Here is a 9,769-nt window from a genome sequence, read left to right on the forward strand (position 1 = left end):
ATATGGACAGCACGAAGGGACCTCAGGCGCTTCTGACTCCATAGTACGAGATGGCGGGCGAGTTGAGACATACGGCGGGAGCGTAGACCACCCTGGTGGTTGATGTACGCTACAACGGCCGTGTTGTCTGTCCGGACAAGCACATGTTGACCCTTCAGCAACGCTCGGAAGCGGTGCAGGGCGAACCGTACTGCCAGCAACTCGAGGCAATTGACATGCAGGAGGCGCTGGGGTCCTGTCCAGGAGCCCGCGGCTGCTTGTCCATTGCACATGGCACCCCAGCCCGTGGCAGAGGCATCCGTCGAAACGACAACATGCCTGGAAACTCGTTCTAAGGGAACACCTGCCCTTAGAAAACTGAGGTTCGTCTGTAAACAGGGCCGGGTCACTTGAACCCGGAGCGTGCCAGACTGCCATGCCCATCTCGGGACTCGATCGCGAAGCCAGTGCTGAAGCGGTCTCATATGTAGCAATCCGAGCGGCGTCACCGCGGCTGCAGATGCCATATGCCCCAGGAGCCTCTGAAATAGTTTCAGTGGGACCGCACTCTTGCTCTCGATTTGACGGAGGCAAGTCAGCAGAGACTGCGCACGCTTGCTCGAAAGCTGCGCGCACATGGCGACCGAGTCGATGTCCATACCAAGAAAAGAGATCCTCTGCGCTGGGCAGAGATTGCTCTTCTCCCAGTTGACCCGAAGGCCCAGGCGGGCTAGGTGTTGGAGCACCCGATCTCTGTGTCCGCAAACCTGCTCCCGAGAGTGGCCCAGTATGAGCCAGTCGTCGAGATAGTTCAGGATGCGAACCCCGTGCTGCCGAAGGGGCGCAAGGGCTGCCTCGGCAATCTTCGTAAAGACGCGAGGGGACAGAGATAGCCCGAATAGGAGGACCGCGTACTGATATGCCCGCCCCTCGAAAGCAAACCGTAGGAACGGTCTGTGTCGAGGAAGGATGGAGACATGAAAGTAGGCGTCCTTCAGGTCGATCGCTGCAAACCAATCGTGAGGACGAACGCATTCGAAAAGGCGTTACGCAGTCAACATCTTGAACGAAAGCCGGTGGAGGGATCGGTTCAAGATGCGAAGGTCCAGGATTGGTCGTAACCCACCGGTTTTCTTGGGTACAATGAAGTAGGGGCTGTAGAACCCCGACCTCATTTCGGCTGGAGGGACAGGCTCGATCGCACCCTTCGCCAGCAGGGTGGCAATCTCCGCACGCATGACGGGGGCATGGGCCCCGGTCACGGTATAGCGGACTCCCCTGTAGCGGAGAGGAGCCTGCGCGAACTGAATCGCGTAGCCGAGCCAGATGGTCCGCGTGACCCAGCGGGACAGCCCCGGAAGCTGAAGCCATGCTTCCAGAGACTGCACCAACGGGGTCATACGGACGGCCGACGTACCCAGGGTGGGGCAGCGAGGCAGCGTTACCGGCCCGGACAGGGGAGGCTGTTGGGCGTCCCGGGGTCGGGGCATGGTTAACGGCTGCGTCCTGACAGAGGAGACCAGGGAAGGACGCACGTTCCACTGGGGTCTGCTCTGAGAGGAGGCTGGCGACAGAGAGGGATGCGAGTGGTGGGACCCGTGGGTGGCGCACACCATCATCACCGGCCTCTGGGTCCTCAGAGACAGGAACATGAGTTCTTCCCAAGCGCTGCACTGCATGAAAAGTGGGATTTTCGACCCCGTAAACGCCTGTATACTCCCGGAAATCTCCCTAATTTTCGGCAGTTTTCGACAATTTAGAGGCAGCGAACGTCGCGTTCGTCTGTGCCACAAATTGTCGTAAACGAACCATGACGTAGGTGGAGAGCCCCCCGCTGAGAGACAGCGCAGAGGTGCGACGCCTCTAATTAGCATATGAATAGCAGCGAAACCAGAGAGTCAACGGCCAAACTTGAAATTTACTCACTCACTATTGGCTGAAGCCACTACATTTAAAAAAGAAAAATCCCTCGTGATTGGTTGGCAGATCACTGCAAACCAATCATTATTGGTCCCCCTGGCTCATTATAAATGTAAACCCCAATAATAATAATAAATATATAATTTATGTTGTAATAATTTGTTTTATATTAATGTTATTGTGCTATGAAGTATTCATACCATCAAGGAATATATGGGAAAATTATACGGACCGTGCCGTTCATTCAAAGAAAGAGCTTAATTTATAAGCATACAGCTGTTCATTCAAAGAAAGGGCTTCATTTATAAAACACAGCTGTTTATTCAAAGAAAGAGCTTTATTGTTAAACACACAACTATGTACAGTGCAGCAGTAATGTCTCGTAATGTAATGTAAAGTTCGGCGTGCTCCAGGCTCCGAGAGCGCGGTGGCCGCACAATCCATCCAGACACCCCGTCAACAATGCGTCTTCCTCGTCAAACATGAGTTCAATGGTCGCGGACTTCCAAATGTCCACCTCATCCAGCACACTCTCACTTCCAGCAACTGTAATACAATCCATAAAGACAATAAGCAACCTGAAAAATACTCACATTGACAAAAAACGGATCTAATATAATAAATCTTACCCTTTTTCTTCTTGATCGACTCCGAGCTAAACTCCGCCTGCGATGTAAGTTCAGGTTGTTTGTATCTGAAGCTGCGGGGTGTCGATTCATAATACGTCTTACAGGCAGCTGGAAAACAATTACATGAGACTGGTATTAATAAAAACAGTCACGGTAAAATTAAACAAGGAATGAGAAACACATTAGAAGTTACTTACACACAATTTCGTCGTGATCAGCGGTTAAATCTGGACTCGCTGAAATCGCTCCAAGCAGATAAGAGGTCACGGCTTCGTTATGAGGCGAGGATAGTCTGTGAAAACAAAATGTGCAGTTTTAAGCTCGGATCTATTAACGCATCCATTTCCTTATACAGCTGAATAAAAGCATATTCTTTCAATCGTAATGTTACATTACCCATGCTCTGGTTCATTGCGCCTGCAGTTTGCCTCAGAGTTGTGAAGACGAAGACAGCCTCCTGAAAATGAGTCGAAAAAGTTGGTCGCGTCCATGCAGAGATTGAGTTGAAGACGGCGTCCTGTCATAGTTGATCACGAAAAAGGAAAGCAGCGAAAAAGATAGGAAATGTAAAAAAAAGTTTAAAGCTCGTCTTCTATGCGTCATGGCCATGACCTCGACCTCGCACGTCATTGGACTAGGGCTCTACTATGGAACGCGCCCGGGGCCAAATCTCTTTATACGAAACGCGTGACTTATGACTGTTTCAACACGCACTGTTTTCTGCGCCAACGCAGCAATTTTTTACGTGTTTCTTTTGTATGTGTAGACACGCACATTCTGGTCGTGTAACAGGCATACACACACAGTCGACGCACAGTTTTAACATGTTAAGAAGACACATTTGAACGTGTTTCTTAACGCGCACATTCTGTACATGTCGAAGTGTAATATTTATATATTTTTTTAAAAGCAGACTTACCTTTAGATGTAGCCTAGGCTACATACATATTAATATAAGATATTAATTAATTGCTTAACTGACTACTGTGCTAGAGTAAAGTAGCCTAATGTTACAATGTATATTAAATAAATGCTTAATATTATACAATTATTATAATTTATCTATATGGGTTATTGTTTGTTTTTTAAAGTTAGGCTATATTTAATTTCTAAAAGTATATATAGGCTAATTTACACAGCACATATTTATAACTGAAAACACACACACACACACACACACACACACACACACACACACACACACACACAACTTTATTCACTTTCACATAATAATGTTTTTGTAATTTGGTGTTTAGTTTTTTGTATAGTTTGTTTATACTGTTCTGTCTCTGTTTTGTTTCCAGGAACATCTGATGAGTGCTATAATAAAATGACTTCATTATATTTAAAATATGTTTTGATATACATTTTATTTATATTATTAATATTTTATTTACCCATAAAAGTGTCTTTAGGAAGCCATAAGTTATAGAGACAAGAATAACTTTTGCCATTTAAATGCCACATTAATTTACTGAGGACCCATACAGCCAATGATCATGTGTGAAAACACTTATACATAAATTGATCACTTAGAAATCAAAACTAAGGTTTGAGAAAGAAAGAATATGCATACAACAAAATATATTGTTTCATAGCAGCTTCAGTAACAAGTTCAAAACAAGTTCTGCTGTAAACCGGCTCTAACAAGCCAATATAGTGTCAATATTCAGCTCAAGTGACTTCAGTGTTGATTCAGTTCAACTGTAAATTCCTCAGTTGCATATTTGTGTGTAGTTAGATATATGCAAAAACAACATTTTTGGAAGAGTTAAAATAGTTTTGCACAAAGTGTTACTTTTGCAAGCGATGTCTGATGTTTTGCATGTTGTGTGTTTTGTGTGTAGAGTTACAAGAAATGGAGCCATATTTTCAGAAATTGTGTGTAAGCAATTAGATAAAACTGTAAATGAATCCAGTTTATTTTAGTTCAGGACTCATAGTCCAGGTGTTAGTAATCTGTGCTTAATCTTTGTTCCAGGCAACAATTTTTTAACTCACGATTAACTAGATTAAGGCCTACTCTTGGCATAATTTAAACCCTGTCCAGGAAACCACCTCTTGAAAATCTGCATTGATAATTCATAAAATGTGGTGTGAGCTCAATTTAAATGACAATTACAGAAAAACACAATCTGACTTAACTATAAACACACAAACTTGTACTTTTCACATTTATGATTAATAGCCATTTAAAAAATCATTCACAGTGCAGGGTGGAAAAATTAATTTTGGTATGTAAACTGTATGCTTTACTTGATTTATTTGTGTGCTTTGGTTCATTGTCTTGTTGCATCACATAACCTCTCTAAAGGTTGAAGACATGAATTGCTGTCCTGTATTTTTTTTTTTTACATAACATTGGTTATTGCTAATGACATACAGAGTAATTAATCTACACTGTGAGCCCGGACAAGTTGAATCTACTTAAAAAATTGGAGCAAACTGGTTGCCCTAAAAATTTTGTAATGTGAACTAAAACGAGTACATTTAACTTAAATTTAAGTTAACATTTTAACTTAAACTTTAAACTTGTTTTAGTTAAAAAAATTCAGAACCTAGATAAAACTCCCCCTGCTGCTACTCTGATTTGCATTTGTGTAGCTCACAGCATGTTCATTTACATGATAAAGCCTCCCCTAGAATTAAGGGGAGGGGGGGGGGGGTCATGGGGGGACAACTGCCAAGCAAGGCCCACGTCAATTTCCAACAATTTACGGCAGTTTTCGGTGTTGCCTGCAAATTGCCGTGCACAGTCGTAAACCTGAAGTTCCACGGCAATCTACAGTGCCACATACTGACGAAAATCCGACTTTTCATGCAGTGCTGCTAGCCCGGGGGCCAGCAGCGGAAGGATTTCCCCCTGGCCCTCCACCGGGGAAAGGAGAGGCCCTGCTACCATCCCCTGGGAAGAACTGGAACCCATCTCTGAGTTGTCCACCTCCAGCCTGGCGTTTAACCAGACTGGGGAGCGGACTGGGCGTCATCCTCAACCACCTCCACGGTGCGGCCCAGGTGAAGGCTGCTGCTGGGGCTGGGCGGGAGGAGGGAGGGCGCCCTCATCGGCGAGCGGACTGAGGCGACTGAGCCGGCGGCTGGGTGCAGCAGCTGGCCGCCGGGGCAGTACGTGTTACAGCCTCAGTCTGCTCTGGGGCGGCCGAGAACCGTTGGGCGCAGTTCTCAGCCGCGCCGCCGAAGAGGCCAGCCTGGGATATGGGAGAGTTGAGGAGGCGGGCCCGCTCAACGTCCTCCACATCACCAGGTAAGGCCAGGTGTTCTCCCGGACCACAGCTGTGGACATCGCCCGACCCAGGGAGCGTGTGGCCACCTTCACCGCCCGGGGGGTGGGATCAGTAGCGGCACGCAGCTCATTGAAGAGCCCTGGGTCGGCTCCACCCTTGTGCATAAGCAAAGTGGCGGCGAATTGCCCGTAGCTCTGCAGGACCACGCCACCGAAGTAGACGAGCCCACAGGCTTTGGGAGGGTGCTTAGGACAGCCACACCACGCCAAAGCCCTCCGTGGACACCGAAGTGCGCAACAGAGAGTTCAACAGTAGGGGGAGGGGGCCCCAGTGTACCCTTAGACCGCGGCCCCATCAAGGGCAGAGAAGGCGGAGGAGGCCACCAAACGGTCGCGGGAAGCACGGGAACTTCCGGGACCGCGTGATCTCCTCATGCACCTCGGGAGCGAAAGGCATTGGGGGCGGGGCCCAACAGCTGTCGGGTGCCGCCCCCAAAAACCAATCGCGCAACCACGAGCACTCGCGACTGGGCGGAGTTCCACACCAGCGCGAGACTCGCGGCTGCCCGAGATAACATGGCTGTCAACTTTAGGTCGGATCAGGCAGTGCTGACACACCCGGAGGCGGAGCACAACCTAATCGTCATCCCCAAAGGACTCCAGCCCACCTAGGGGGGCGGCGATCGAAATCTCACTGCTATCCGGAGCGTGAACGAAACGAACGAGGCGTCAGAGACGGGCCGCTGTTTCAGTCCAACACTCGCGGGAAGCGATGTGCGAGAGGGGGGCGTGGCCCGAGGAATGATCGTCGGGGTTCTTAATACCACAGCACCGCCCTCAGGTCACCCTGGCCACCAGCCAAAGTACCATCTCACTCGGGGACGGTAGATTGGGGTGTGGCAGAGGGGACTCTCTCTCCTCACGGAGATCATTGAGTCTCGACCGCGACATCGCGATGGTCACGTTCCCGCAATGGAAACGTCACACATCCGCAAACACTGCCCGAACGCGCTGAAGCCCAAACACGTTGAGCAGTGAATGCGCCCATAGACAGCAGCGGAAATCGATCGCACCCGGAAGTGCACGGGCGAGCCGTCTTGAAAAAGACGTGCCACACGCAAGCTCTTTTTGTGAGAGGAAAGCCTTGCAGTCGATGCCGAAGCGCCCAGGGAAACACACACCAGCTGTCAAACGGACCACTGCGCAGATCAGCAGGCAGGAAGTATGCGATCACTGGAACGCGCTGTTACACCAACACCGACTGGAAAGCTGCTCGTCTCGAAGAAGCTGACAGAGTCTCAGAAGGCTGTAGGAGTGAAGAGGTAGGTTCTCTTGGCTCCGAAAGCAGAAACATAATGCGATATTGCCACGTACTTCCTTTTATACTCACACGGTGAGGCGGAATTACGTATGCAAATTCCGCATGCCCCATGGCATTGGAACGCCATTGGGCGTTTTCTCTAAGCTCGAAGATGATAGGCTTCTAAGCGAAACCCCCATTCGTTAGTCACTAACGTTACGTCGTAGTGACTGAACGAAAGGGAACGCAAATATCTTTGCCAGGGAACGCAAAACTTTTGCGTGGGAACGCAAAGTTTCTCGGGGGAATGCAAATATCTTTGCGAGGGAACGCAAAGTTTCTCGGGGGAACGCAAAAGTTTTGCGAGGGAACGTAAACGATTTGGAAAAAAATATCCTCCCATCCTAATTTTTTTCCACCACCACGTCCCTTTAGGGGCTCCGTAATGTAGAGACTAGGCCTATAGAAAACAATTTTTGAAATCAGATTGGTGCCATCTGGTGGAAGCAGTGAGCATTATTATCATGCAATATCATATTTTAGCCACTAGATCGATTTACAGCTCTCTGTAGAAAGGCTTGTGAATTCTAGTTGTTTTTGCACATATTTGCCTATTTTTTTCAGGTTGTGGATTTTAATATATAATAAGAGATTCTCAAAGTCTATTTTTGTCAAGTTTTTTGTTTGTTTGTTTGGTTTAAATGGTAATTTGAAGTGCCAGTTTTACTTTATAATACAATCAAACCTGAACATTGAATTAGAAAGAGAACAAATGGAAAGCATTTTGTTACCCATTGTTTTAATTGTAACTTAATAAAAAAGCAATTCTTTCAGTCATAACATTTTTTTTATTAACCTTTTATAATAAACATTTTTCATTAAAATAATTTTTGTACAATTCAATGAACAGCAACTCTTTTTTAAATTTGGCAACAGCAATTATAAACAAAAACTAAAATAACAGCAAAAGTATAATAATTATCAGACAGTAAATGGAAATCTTACTCTGTCTGTCTGTCTGTCTGTCTGTCTGTCTGTCTGTCTGTCTGTCTGTGTGTCTGTGTATGTGTGTGTGTGTATGTGTCTGTATGTGTGTGTGTGTGTTCAAGAGAGAGACATGGTATGTGACTTTTGCATTTTGGATCCAATGTCTCCCCTTTATATGATTCATTGATTTTATTTCACATTTCTCTGTTACAGTTTCATCAGTGCGCTTTATTTCTTACATTGATGAGTAATTGCTTTTATTTCACACTTTTCACAAAATTAGCTTTTGCAATGACACGTTCCTTTGAGTGTGCGTGTGTTTTTATGTGTATAAGTGTGTGTGTGAGTGTATTTGTCTGTTTTGCACTCTTGATGTTTTAGAGATTCACCCCTTCCCTGTTGTGTGCTTTTTTTCTGCATCGTGGCTGATTTGTAGATTGTACGCACAAACAAAAACTCTGTATTTTCATATTTTTGCCAGTTTCCCATTCATTTCCTGTGGGGGTCATTTTTGACCCGAAGACCCAGAGTGTGACTATTTTTTTACGATCACTTAGACTTTTCAAATCCTGTCCCCAATTGTTGTGTGTGTTCATATACCAAGTACTAATAAAGTCACCAAGTTTCGTACCATTCCGATAAAGCTACGATTTTTAACATTAAAAAAAAAAAAAAACGGGTCAGAAATTACCGAAGACCCCCAGAGGGTTAACCCCCTCAAAATCCCCCACAGTGTTGTGAGATTGGGTCGATGATTTCCAGCCCAAAAGCTCACCAAAACCTGTCCACTCCAAGAAAACCTGCCCAAAACTTTAACTGCCTATAGCCTAGAAATCTAGACGCACCCAACCAGGGTAGTCTAGCAACTCTCCGTGGAAAAAAACAAACTCTGGTCAGGCCAATCACATCGTGTATAAAGTCGGTAGGCGGGCTGAACATAATGACGGCAGAGTTGTGGCCGTTCCGCGTGCTACTTGTAAACAAAGAAGCTGGCGAACAGCGGTCTTTAGAATCGGCTTTGGCCGCGACTCTGGAAGACTTGGAGTTAAGCTTTTTTTTGAGGAAAGAACAAAGAACGGCACTGAAGTCATTCTTAAGAAAGGAAGATGTGTTCAGAGTTTTGCTGACCGGATACGGCGAAAGTTTAACTAGCTCCGCTTCACCTTCTTGGTTGCTCTGGTTGGTTGTAGCTAGGGCTGTGCAATTAATTGCAATCGCAAAATAATCGCGATTTGAGCACATGCAATTTCTAATTGCGATTTTATTTATTTATATTTTAATTCAGAATACTACGTTCTTGTGCGCATGTTTAAGATGTTACCCAATCAGAGCTCACTCAGCGGCAGTTCTCTCAAAACCGTAAAAAATATGGACGACGCGACTTCATTGACTTCCGCTGACCAGAGTTGAAGCTTTCGTAGGCCCGAACACGGCGCTGACATCTTGGGGCCGAGTTGCGCAGTAGAGAGCAGGAAATAGAGGCGCGATTATCAAAAGCCCGCCCACACTCTCACAGATGTAGAACAATTCATTATGATGGTGTGAAATAGTCAAGTCAACTTTATTTATATAGCGCTTTTAACAATGCCGATTGTTTCAAAGCAGCTTCACAGTGTTAAACAGGAAAATAATGCAACAGAATTTTATTCAGCCGTATAGCCGTTCCGGAGAAAACGGTGATGTCATCAGTTCATTTCAATTATCATACAGTGA

The sequence above is a fragment of the Gobio gobio genome (assembly GCF_949357685.1).
Source record: "Gobio gobio genome assembly, chromosome: 14".
NCBI classification, from domain to species: Eukaryota; Metazoa; Chordata; class Actinopteri; order Cypriniformes; family Gobionidae; genus Gobio; species Gobio gobio.